Source organism: Silene latifolia, chromosome Y, assembly GCF_048544455.1.
Source record: "Silene latifolia isolate original U9 population chromosome Y, ASM4854445v1, whole genome shotgun sequence".
Lineage (NCBI taxonomy): Eukaryota > Viridiplantae > Streptophyta > Magnoliopsida > Caryophyllales > Caryophyllaceae > Silene > Silene latifolia.
Genome location: NC_133538.1, coordinates 486224416 through 486234373, shown reverse-complemented (window position 1 = coordinate 486234373; position 9958 = coordinate 486224416). Strand labels below are relative to the sequence as shown.

Here is a 9958-nt window from a genome sequence, read left to right as displayed (position 1 = left end):
CGAAATTTTTTTACTGTTCAATATTGCTAGAACTTATTTTTTATATTACAAATTTATAATTAACCTTTTCTATAAAGTCAACCTATCTAGTCAACTTCAATAAGTATATATCATGATATGCTGTATATGTTATCTATGTGCTCCATTAATGTGTGATAGGTGTTATTATATCACATGTCTTACTTTTGGTTTACTGTTTTGGTTTACTTAATTGCGTGCTCTTCATTGCGGTCAATTGAAAATTTGTCATTTTGTCCATACACAACATTGTATATTATCTTTTATAAATGTGGCGCATTATATAAGTTGTATTAAATGTATTACATATTTAATATTTCATTGTCAATGTATAATATGGAAATATTATTATTGTTTAACTAATTGAAAGAAAAGAAATTCGTGTTCCTTGAAGAAACATTGATAAGTCTTGCTTATATATATGAGACACCTATTGTGTCCTATGTCACATTATTTATCCGGTTGAATAAAGTATTGCTAACCAAAAGATTAGCATGAGAAATATAGTCAACGGAAATGGTATGTGATATGTCATTGAGACACATTCTATTCTTATGAAAGATTGCCATGGATTATGAGCAATTAAGAAAGTTGACATGGAATGATCCAGATGTGACAATTCAGGCCATCCGGGTTCCTGCTATTATACCCGTTTTGATAAACCTGAAGTTTATCTAAAAGGAAAATAAGTGCTGAAATTCTCTCATGTAGAAATTTTATTAAGGCAAGACACTACACTGAGTTTGAATTTTATATTTATATTGGAGATCTAACACTACTCGATATTGAGTAAAGAACTTAGATGTTCATATATGGGTTGACACTATTTTGAGTGTCTTGTAGCCACATAATAATTTTTCCGAGTAGTTCCCGTGATTAAAAATCACATTTTGATTTGATCTCCTGAATTGGGAATTGTGATTCAGCACATTTAAAATCCAACTGCATTATATGTTACTCCCCGAAATATTTTGTTATTGTACAAAAATTCCCATATAAAATCTCATCGATGATATGAGAAATTGAGGTCTAAGATGGTTATAGTTTTTACCACCTTAGGGGGAGAATGATAAAGAAAAGCTGGTATGGTAAAAACAAACATGTATATAATCCCCAACTAAACCTAAAGTGCAGTGGGTTGTTTTCAATATAAAATACATCAAGCAGAGGTTCATGGTATTAGAAATGATGGTATTCATTTGGTTATAAAGATGTATTATAATACCACTTTGGTCACCTTATCAAATTGTGATTTATTACATTAAAATCTATGATTTAATTATAGACAGTTTAGCCCTATATGTGGTATAGCGAGCTATACATTAATCATAGAAAATATATGTAAAAAAAATTGAGAAACTTGCCAAATTAAATAATAACCACACATGAAAGGTAGTGTGAATAAAAGTCATATCGGTTCACATATTTCAAGTAATAAGAAAATGGCAAGCATGGACAGTTGGTACTCCTATAGAGTAAAGAAATTTGGATGTCCCGGAAGTGACATAGATATCTGCATGATAATAGATGGCCTATATGGAAACGAAGTGGTACCATATATATTCAGATATCACTGATTCAGTACTGACAATATCATGAGATGTTGAAATTATATCGATATAATTAAAGAACCGATATGCATTTGCGCAATGGGTTTAATGAACTAGATAATAGAGATATTATAAATAAGTCCAATTTTATTGTCGACATATAATCTACGGTGATTATAAATGAGCTCATGGACCTAAAGTCCATCTATTGACTTGAAGTCAATTTAAGTTATGAATATTAGAAAAGAAAACTGTACAGTTTGTATTATTGAGTCATCATCATGTGCATTTAGAGATTAGTTCATCATTATCATTTACATCTTAGTTTTAAAATATATACATTATTGCATTATTTTATATTGTTGTTTAGAATTAGTTATATATATCATATACATGCACATAATTAATTAAATTGTTTTACTTTTATACATGTTTAAAAAGGAGAAATGCTATCTTATGGGATACTCTAGAGAGGATAACTCCCTATCGGAGCCTCTTATAAACGATCATCAAATGATTATGTTTGATTAATTGAGTTTTGAGAACTCATGAGTATTTATGAACCTCTACGGCACGATTAAAAGGCTATCGTGATTATTTTCAAAATGGAATATTCAAACTTCTGTAGAGTTTACTTAAAAGAAATTTTTATTATCTCAACCTGAAGTTTGAGCATGTGAGAATAATGATTTAAATGAGCTTAATATAAAACGGTCTCATAATATAATTTGTGATTGAAATTTGTGATTTTAATATAAAATGCTAAATTTTTGCCATAAAATGGTCATTGTTATCTCGTCGCGCCATACAACGGTCTCATACTATAATTTGTGATTGAAAATTGGTCCTTGACACGCTAAGTGTAAACACCTAATTCATGTTCGCTAATGCTAAATACATATCTCAATAATCAAAATGCTCTAGTGTATATCCCTTATTCAGGTTTAAACAATGTCAACTTACTCATAATCAAATTTCATCCATATAAATTGCCATTAACTAACAAAAAAATTTGAGAGACCTGAGATGGTCTCTAAATAAGTTATTGATATAACACTAATCTGTACCCATTTATGCGTTTTCATGACCTTTATCATGACACAAATTAATTTTTTAACTTTGTTGTATATTCTTATAATAAAAGTACTCATTTTATTTTTAACCGTGTTTTCACCTGTTTTGTTGCTCATTGTATTGTTTTGAATTATAAATTATAAATTAATATCATAATAAATTAATTGTATAAACTATATAGGATATGCAATTTATTTTAAGAAAACGCAAAATTTTAAAAAGGAAACTATGATATTAGGGAGACCTTAGAATATAAAGTAGTTAAAACAACAATAAAATCATGGTGGTATAAATCTCATGCTAGCAACATAAAAGAAATTTCACGTGTTTGATTATTTAGTTAGTGGGCCTATTTTAAAATGATCCTAAAAACTATGATTAGTGTGGAAGTGAGGTGTTGGACGGAAAAAACATGATTTGGTTGTTGTTTTATTATATTATACTAGTTTAGAACCCGTGCAAAGTTGCACGGTTCTGTATAAAAGAATTTTAGGAACAAATAAGTTCATAATCTAATGGTTTATCTGTTAGTACCATATTTAGCCATTTACAATTTTACATTATCATTTTACATTTATAATTTTATTCACCATTTTCGTAGTATTTTATCTGTATCATTCATTTGTTATCTTTCATTAAAATCTCTCGCAAAGCATTAAAACGGTAACAAATGAATGAGACAAATCATGTACATATATACTACTGTAGTAGTTTAGAACTTCGGCTACTAATTTAGAATCCGTTCGACGATAACCTTTGAAAAAAGCAAAACAAAAGAACTACTAAAGTGAAATGAATAAATAACACTAATATGTGAGATGACATCCAACTTCATGTGCCAGAATTTTAGAGCAACATGAAAAAGGAAAATGCTTATTCAATGTTATATATTACGGAGTAGTATAATTTACATTTTTAGGGAAGATAATGGTCTTCCAAAACATAAATATACATCTTCAGGATGGTGAAATCTAAAACTATGTTGTTACATATATTCTTTACGGAAAATTCACGTGGTACTCTTCAACTTTGCCACTTTTCACATGGTGTCCAATATTTTAAGTTTGTGTACACGACACCCTTTACATTTCATTTTCATGCACAATATGTCCTTTTTGTCGCTACAAAAACTTTCAATTGAGCGTAACTCCTACATCAAAATTCGGAATCGGCCTTTTTTGTCCTAAAATGATTTTCTTTTCATAATCTACGATTTGAGATAAAAAAATTGTCGACGGGCATTTTATAGAGTTTTATTTATCCGACAACCTTAAATCAACCGTAATTTCGATCTTAAATTTATGAATGACCGTTTTTCGTTTTATAAAATTATAGATCTCGAAAAGATAATCAAGTTTGAAAAAAAAATTGTTCAATTCCGATTTCCGGTCTATGGTTTATGCTCAATTAAAGATTTTAAGAACGATAAAAAGGACACGTCATACTTGAAAATCAAAGCTTAAGGGTACCCTGTGCACAAACTTAAAAAGTTGGATACCACGTACAAAATGGCGAAGTTTAGGGATACCACGTGAATTTTCCGTATTCTTTACTCAATCTGTCAAAATAAATTGTACGACAACTTTGGCAAATCCGTGAAATCAATTATTTGCATTTTCACCTACTGGTTGAGTAGAAGTCGATACCTAACATAAAAGACAACAAAAAAATTCTCATCAGAAGTCGTTAATAATTATAATTAATAATTCTTACATAAACCAATACTCTACAACATAATATGGCCGCATAATTTATCAAATAAGCACGAAAACATGAGAAAAACAATTGATGTTCGAGGAAAATGAAGGAAGAAAAAATACTCTACGACATTGTAATATGGGTTTTCTACTCAGTGTTGTGTACACAATACACAATTTGTAGACCATATGTCCATACATAACCTCTGAAAAGAACTTACTTGGGTATGAAAAAATAATGTATAAGGCTATTTAAGAGGTTGATTAGTAAGAGAGCAAATGAAATCACCTCGCTAATAATTGATGTTTGAGGAAAATGAAGGAAGAAAAATTGAAAAGACCAATAAAATTAAAGGCTAAGTTTGTACACCAAGGATACATGTATATAAGGGCAATAACAATGGTTGAAGTTCCATACTAAACTTTATCATTGAGACATCAACCCACATAATTAGTTATGAAACTTTCTAATTCTTCTCAGTGGTAAAAGTTTCATACTTTCTATGTGGTCCCCCTTCTCCTCTCTTTTTCCTAACATAAAACCGGTTTCTTACTTTAAAAAACGGTTTCATATAAGGAACTTTTTATTAGGTAGAGCAATTGGTAAGAAGTTCCTTATAAGATATGGAACAACTTCTTATTTGTCCCCATTGCTATTGCCCTAACTTGTTTATAAAGTGAAAGTTGGTATTAGAAACCATAAACTTTATGAATATCAATCATTACTATCCTTGCATTTTGAGGAACAACATTACACCGTCAACTGAGAAATAAGAATGCAAGAGCTATATTTAAACTATAAATTTTGGGTGTTAATGCAAATTGGCAATTTATAATAAATAAAACGACCACATTTAATTTTGACGAATTTAAAGAGCAAAACTGCATAAGATCTCATAACTTATAAGAGGGGCTTTTCCATGGATTTTTTTTAAATTTTTATAAGTTGTTGCTTAAAAATATATAATGTAACGATTGAAAGAGTAAATCTATATAGAATACTACCAATCTAACGATACAAATGATGAAGATGATGAAATGTCAAGGAGCACGAGGTACCTGATTACTATTTCAATTCTAGTGTTTCCAGCCAAAATAAACCACCAATTTCGAAACTGATTTAAAGAGGATAAATTAGGTTATCAGTAGCTGGCAGATGAAGAGGGAAATTAAGCTAGAGAAATAGAGAGCATTCATAGAAATAGTCACACATATTAGTTCAGGACTAAACAACGGGAAAGTGGCAGGATCAATTGAGAAATGAACAAAAGTTATGCATTTGATGCATTCAAAATAATCAAAATTCAGAAAAGCACTATTAAATCAGCCCATAGGTCACATAGTTCCTACATTATACATTAAATTATATCTACTAAGGTTGATAAGAGCTTGTAGAAAATGTTATTTAGTTTTGAAGGGTAAATTTATTGATAAGAACACCTTAAGTAGTCCCATTATAATTGAAAATTGAGAGTGATGTACTCGGGTTAAGTCGTATATGGTTTGGTAGTTATGTACATATATCATATTCATCTTCTTCCGTAGCTATGTTATGGTAAATAATTGAAATTTGAGAGTAATTGGTTGGAACATTCAAATTATAACACCAGAAAATACCTTCACCAATGTACTCATGCGTAATTTAATTTAAAAACCAAGGAATTGGCAACACTGAAAAAATTAGAAACTGAGATTTTATAGGTTACCCGATAATGGATTGAACGACATGCCCGAACTTTGTTGACCAAAAAATAAAAAAAAAACAAAGAGATAAAAAAGAGGGGAAAAGGACTTACATAAGAATATCGAGAAGGGATTAAAAAATTATGGAGCAATCTTTCAACAATTATCAACCCGTACACTCCCAGTTTAGTTTCAATAAGTCAACAAATAGATAGATGTGATAGATATGCTCATCCAACCTAGAACTTAGTCCAATTTCCGATTAAATTAGAAAGGAGAAGATAACAATTCAAATGCAATAAATAATAAAATCAAATTATCATACTCATAACAAATTAGACGATATTACTTAGAGCATTTTAAATGCATCTTTACTGACCCCTTGATGCATATTAGATTTAATCAAATAAAAGGAGTATTGTCACCAGTCAAGTACAGTAGTAGGGAAAAACAGTGAAGATTGAAAATTTAGAGGGGTTTATTGTTAGTTGATAGTTCAAGTGTCAGGAAGACTAAAAAATTTAATAAGACGGCTAAACTGACTAATGAGTTGAAAAGATTATGGTTTAGTGAAATACTTGGTGAAACATGAATATAGAACCCGAAATCGAAAAGAATTGATACAAAAGTAATTTTATGCTATGCTTATAATAATTGAATCCACAAACAAAAATGGAATAGTTACAAGCTATAAACTTATATAAACTAACATTTGAGGGACTTCTGGTATCAAAAGACTAAATCCGCATAATATAAAAAAAACATATAGTAATTTGTGTATGAAGGTGAAAATAGCACAACCTTATAAAATTTGCAGATTTTGGGGCATAACAATTGCAAAAAAATTGTTTTTACTCAATACCAGGATGCTTCTCCTCTTCTAGAAAACCATATAAGGAACAGAGTATATTCATAAGAATCATATACGGAATATATGATGAGAATGAGTCTTAAGGGTAAATTGGAATGCATGTAGGAATGATGAAACATTGCATGGTAAAGAATTTATAAAAGGATTTGAACATTTACAATCAAAAGATACATACAGTAGTATTTAGCAAGATGATTATCTCAGAGAATGAGAAGGGACTTTAGAGGGAGGAACTGTTGTAAACAATTGACGGCGGAAAGAACGAAGGTAGAATTAGAATTTTATTATTATTATTATTGTTGTTGTTGTTGTTGTTGTTGTTGTTGTTGTTGTTGTTGTTGTTGTTGTTGTTGTTGTTATTGTTGTCGTCGTCGTCGTCGTCGTCGTCGTCGTCGTCATCGTCATCGTCATCGTCATCATCATCATCATCATTATTATTATTATGTGCCCAGCCGGGTTGTCGCTGATGCTGCTCAGCGTAAGTGTGCTAAGTATGGGGATTTAAGTGCGGCAGCTGGTTATAATAATGTCATGTTTTTGAGCGACGCTTTCTCTCTCTAGAATTTTGCTCTGAAACTCCATTGTTGCGGACCTTATTCTAGCTCTCATGGCGCGGGGTAGAGGTCGTCCTCCAAAAGGAAGATCATCAATGGATTCCTCTTCTCTTTTCGCATCTCATGGTACCATTTTTACTCAAAATTCTGCAAATCTTGAACAATTAATTGAAACCCATACGTCCCCCAATTGTCAACCTCTCTTGAATGATCTAATTGTTAATGTGATTCAATCTACAATTTCGAAACCTAGAAATTCTGCACATCTTGTGCCTAATACTGTGAATCTTGTTAATAATTCTGTGGAAATTGATACTCCTTCGTCAATTTTACCTTCTTCGGACATGGTAGACTCTGTTTCTGCACCTCAGAAGCATCAATCTGTTGAAGCTACTGGTGTAGTCTCTTAACGCCCCTTAGTTGATACTACTATACCTGTTATTGTCCCCATTGTTGATGTTCCTATTGTTCCTGCTAAATCCGCCATTAATGGTGCTGAAATAGCAAAGAAATGGTCTGAAATTGTAACACCTAAATCTCAGTTGGGCATGAGCCTCTCATTTCATGAAAACTATAAGAATGCTGAGGAAATTGATGTTGTTTTGGAAGATATTGCTGGAGAATTAGAGATCTGGAATTACACTCTCATGGGTCATTTGTTGGGGTCTAAACCGTCTCTGAAGCAGGTTTATGAGTTTGTTACCAAGAACTGGCATCACATTGCTTCTCCTGTGGTGCAATACTACAAGAAGGGTTGGTTTAGCTTTATATTCTCTACTGAAGCTGAAATGAACACTGTGCTTAGGGAGGGTCCTTGGAAAATGGGGTTATACTCCTTGATCCTTAAGCAATGGCACCCTTCTTTCTCTTTTGAAACGGAAAAGGTTTCTGTTATGCCTATTTGGGTTCTCTTCCCTGACCTTGACCCATACCTTTGGTCTAGTGCTGTGCTTAGCAAGATGTCTAGCAAAATAGGGAGGCCAATGTTTTCTGACATACCTACCACTAATAAGGAAAAACTATCTTTTGCCAGAGTCATGATTGAGGTGGATATTGCAGGACAACTTCCTCTTGAAATCAGTTTGAATACCCCTTTTGGTCCTTCCACTCAAAGGGTGGAGTATGAGTGGATCCCTCATTATTGTTCAGGATGTGGTAAGATGGGTCATTTGCTCAAAACTTGTAAGAAAAATAAGCAAAAGGTAGTGGAGATGCCAAAGACCTTATTGTCAAAATATGGGCAGCAACATGTCTCCCCTTGCATGCTAGGTGGTTCCCCAGCTTCCTCTGCAGTGATTTCTGACTCAGTGGTGACTAAAGTGAGTCTTGATGGGTCTGAACCTATCCCACAAGAGATACCAGAGTCTGTTTCACTGTCAGAACCTGCTGGAATGCACTCAAAATGCAGCAAGAAGGGCAACTTGTGCTCACCTTAAATAGCCTTGAAGAGAGGTGCCACAACTCTGCTAATCCCTAATCTCAAGCTTACCTCTGAGAATGCTTTTGCATCTTTGGCTACCCTTGAGGAAGGAGAACTTGAAGCCTCTCACACACTGCACACTTTGGCCAACTCTGGTCCCCAAATTTTACTGCCTGCTACTGAACAGCAGTAGGTCTCTCCTTGTATGCTAGGTGGTACCCCAACTTCTTCTGAAATGTTTTCTGATTCAGTGGTGCCTGCAGTGAGTTCAGGAGGGTCCACACTTGACTCACAAGGGGTACATGAGTCTAATTCACTTTCAGATCATGCTGGAATGCACTCAGGATGTAACAAGAAGGGCCAGTTGTGCTTACCTCAAATAGCCTTGAAGAGAGGTGCCACAACTGAGCCAATACTTGATCCTATGATTACTTCAGAGAATGACTCTAATTCTCTGACCACTCAGGAGGAAGGAGAACTAGTAGACTCCTAATTATTGGATACTCAGGCACATATTGGTCCAGCCCCTGAATCTCAGGAAGTGGAGCAAAAGTCTGGCACTCTAGAGGTCAGCAAGCAGCCAGTGACTATTTTAGGGGTTGGTAATCCACCTGATAAAGGTAAGTGAAGATTGCCTCGTGGAACGTCAGAGGGGGTAATGACCCTCTAAAGTTACAGGAAGTAAAGGATTTCTTTTGCACTTAGCAGTTGGATATTATGGGTATTCTTGAAACTAGAATAAAGCAACACAAGGCTAGTAAAGTTATAAATACTTACTTTCAAGCCTACAATACTATTTGCAACTATGACTATCATTACAATCGTAGAATCTGGCTTATTTGGAAACCCTCTACTATCACTGTTACTCTCTTACATGCTCATGCTCAGTTCTTGCATTGTGAGGTCTTACATCATGCTACATGCCATACTTTCCATGTGACTATGGTTTATACTAGTAATGATGCTAGGGCTAGGGATTTCAATGTTGATAAGTGGTTACTTCTTGGTGATTTCAATGTTGTTAGAGATGTCACTGAACGAATAAGTGACACCCCTCCAGTGCTTGCTGACATTTTGGATTTTAATACTTG

General features: G+C 33.1%; 1 long non-coding RNA gene across 2 annotated transcripts; it reads right to left on the bottom strand.

Annotated features, from left to right (window-relative positions):
• Nucleotides 1-3523: 3523 nt before the first annotated feature.
• On the bottom strand, nt 3524-7172 carry LOC141627314 (uncharacterized). Of its 2 annotated transcripts, XR_012536880.1 has the most exons (4): nt 7069-7172; nt 6136-6267; nt 5399-5454; nt 3524-4288 (listed from the first exon to the last, which is right to left on the bottom strand). It is a non-coding gene; the product is annotated as an uncharacterized LOC141627314 (long non-coding RNA). The 2 variants fall into 2 exon arrangements; XR_012536879.1 differs by lacking the exon at nt 7069-7172 and having other exon boundaries at nt 6136-6624.
• Nucleotides 7173-9958: the final 2786 nt, after the last annotated feature.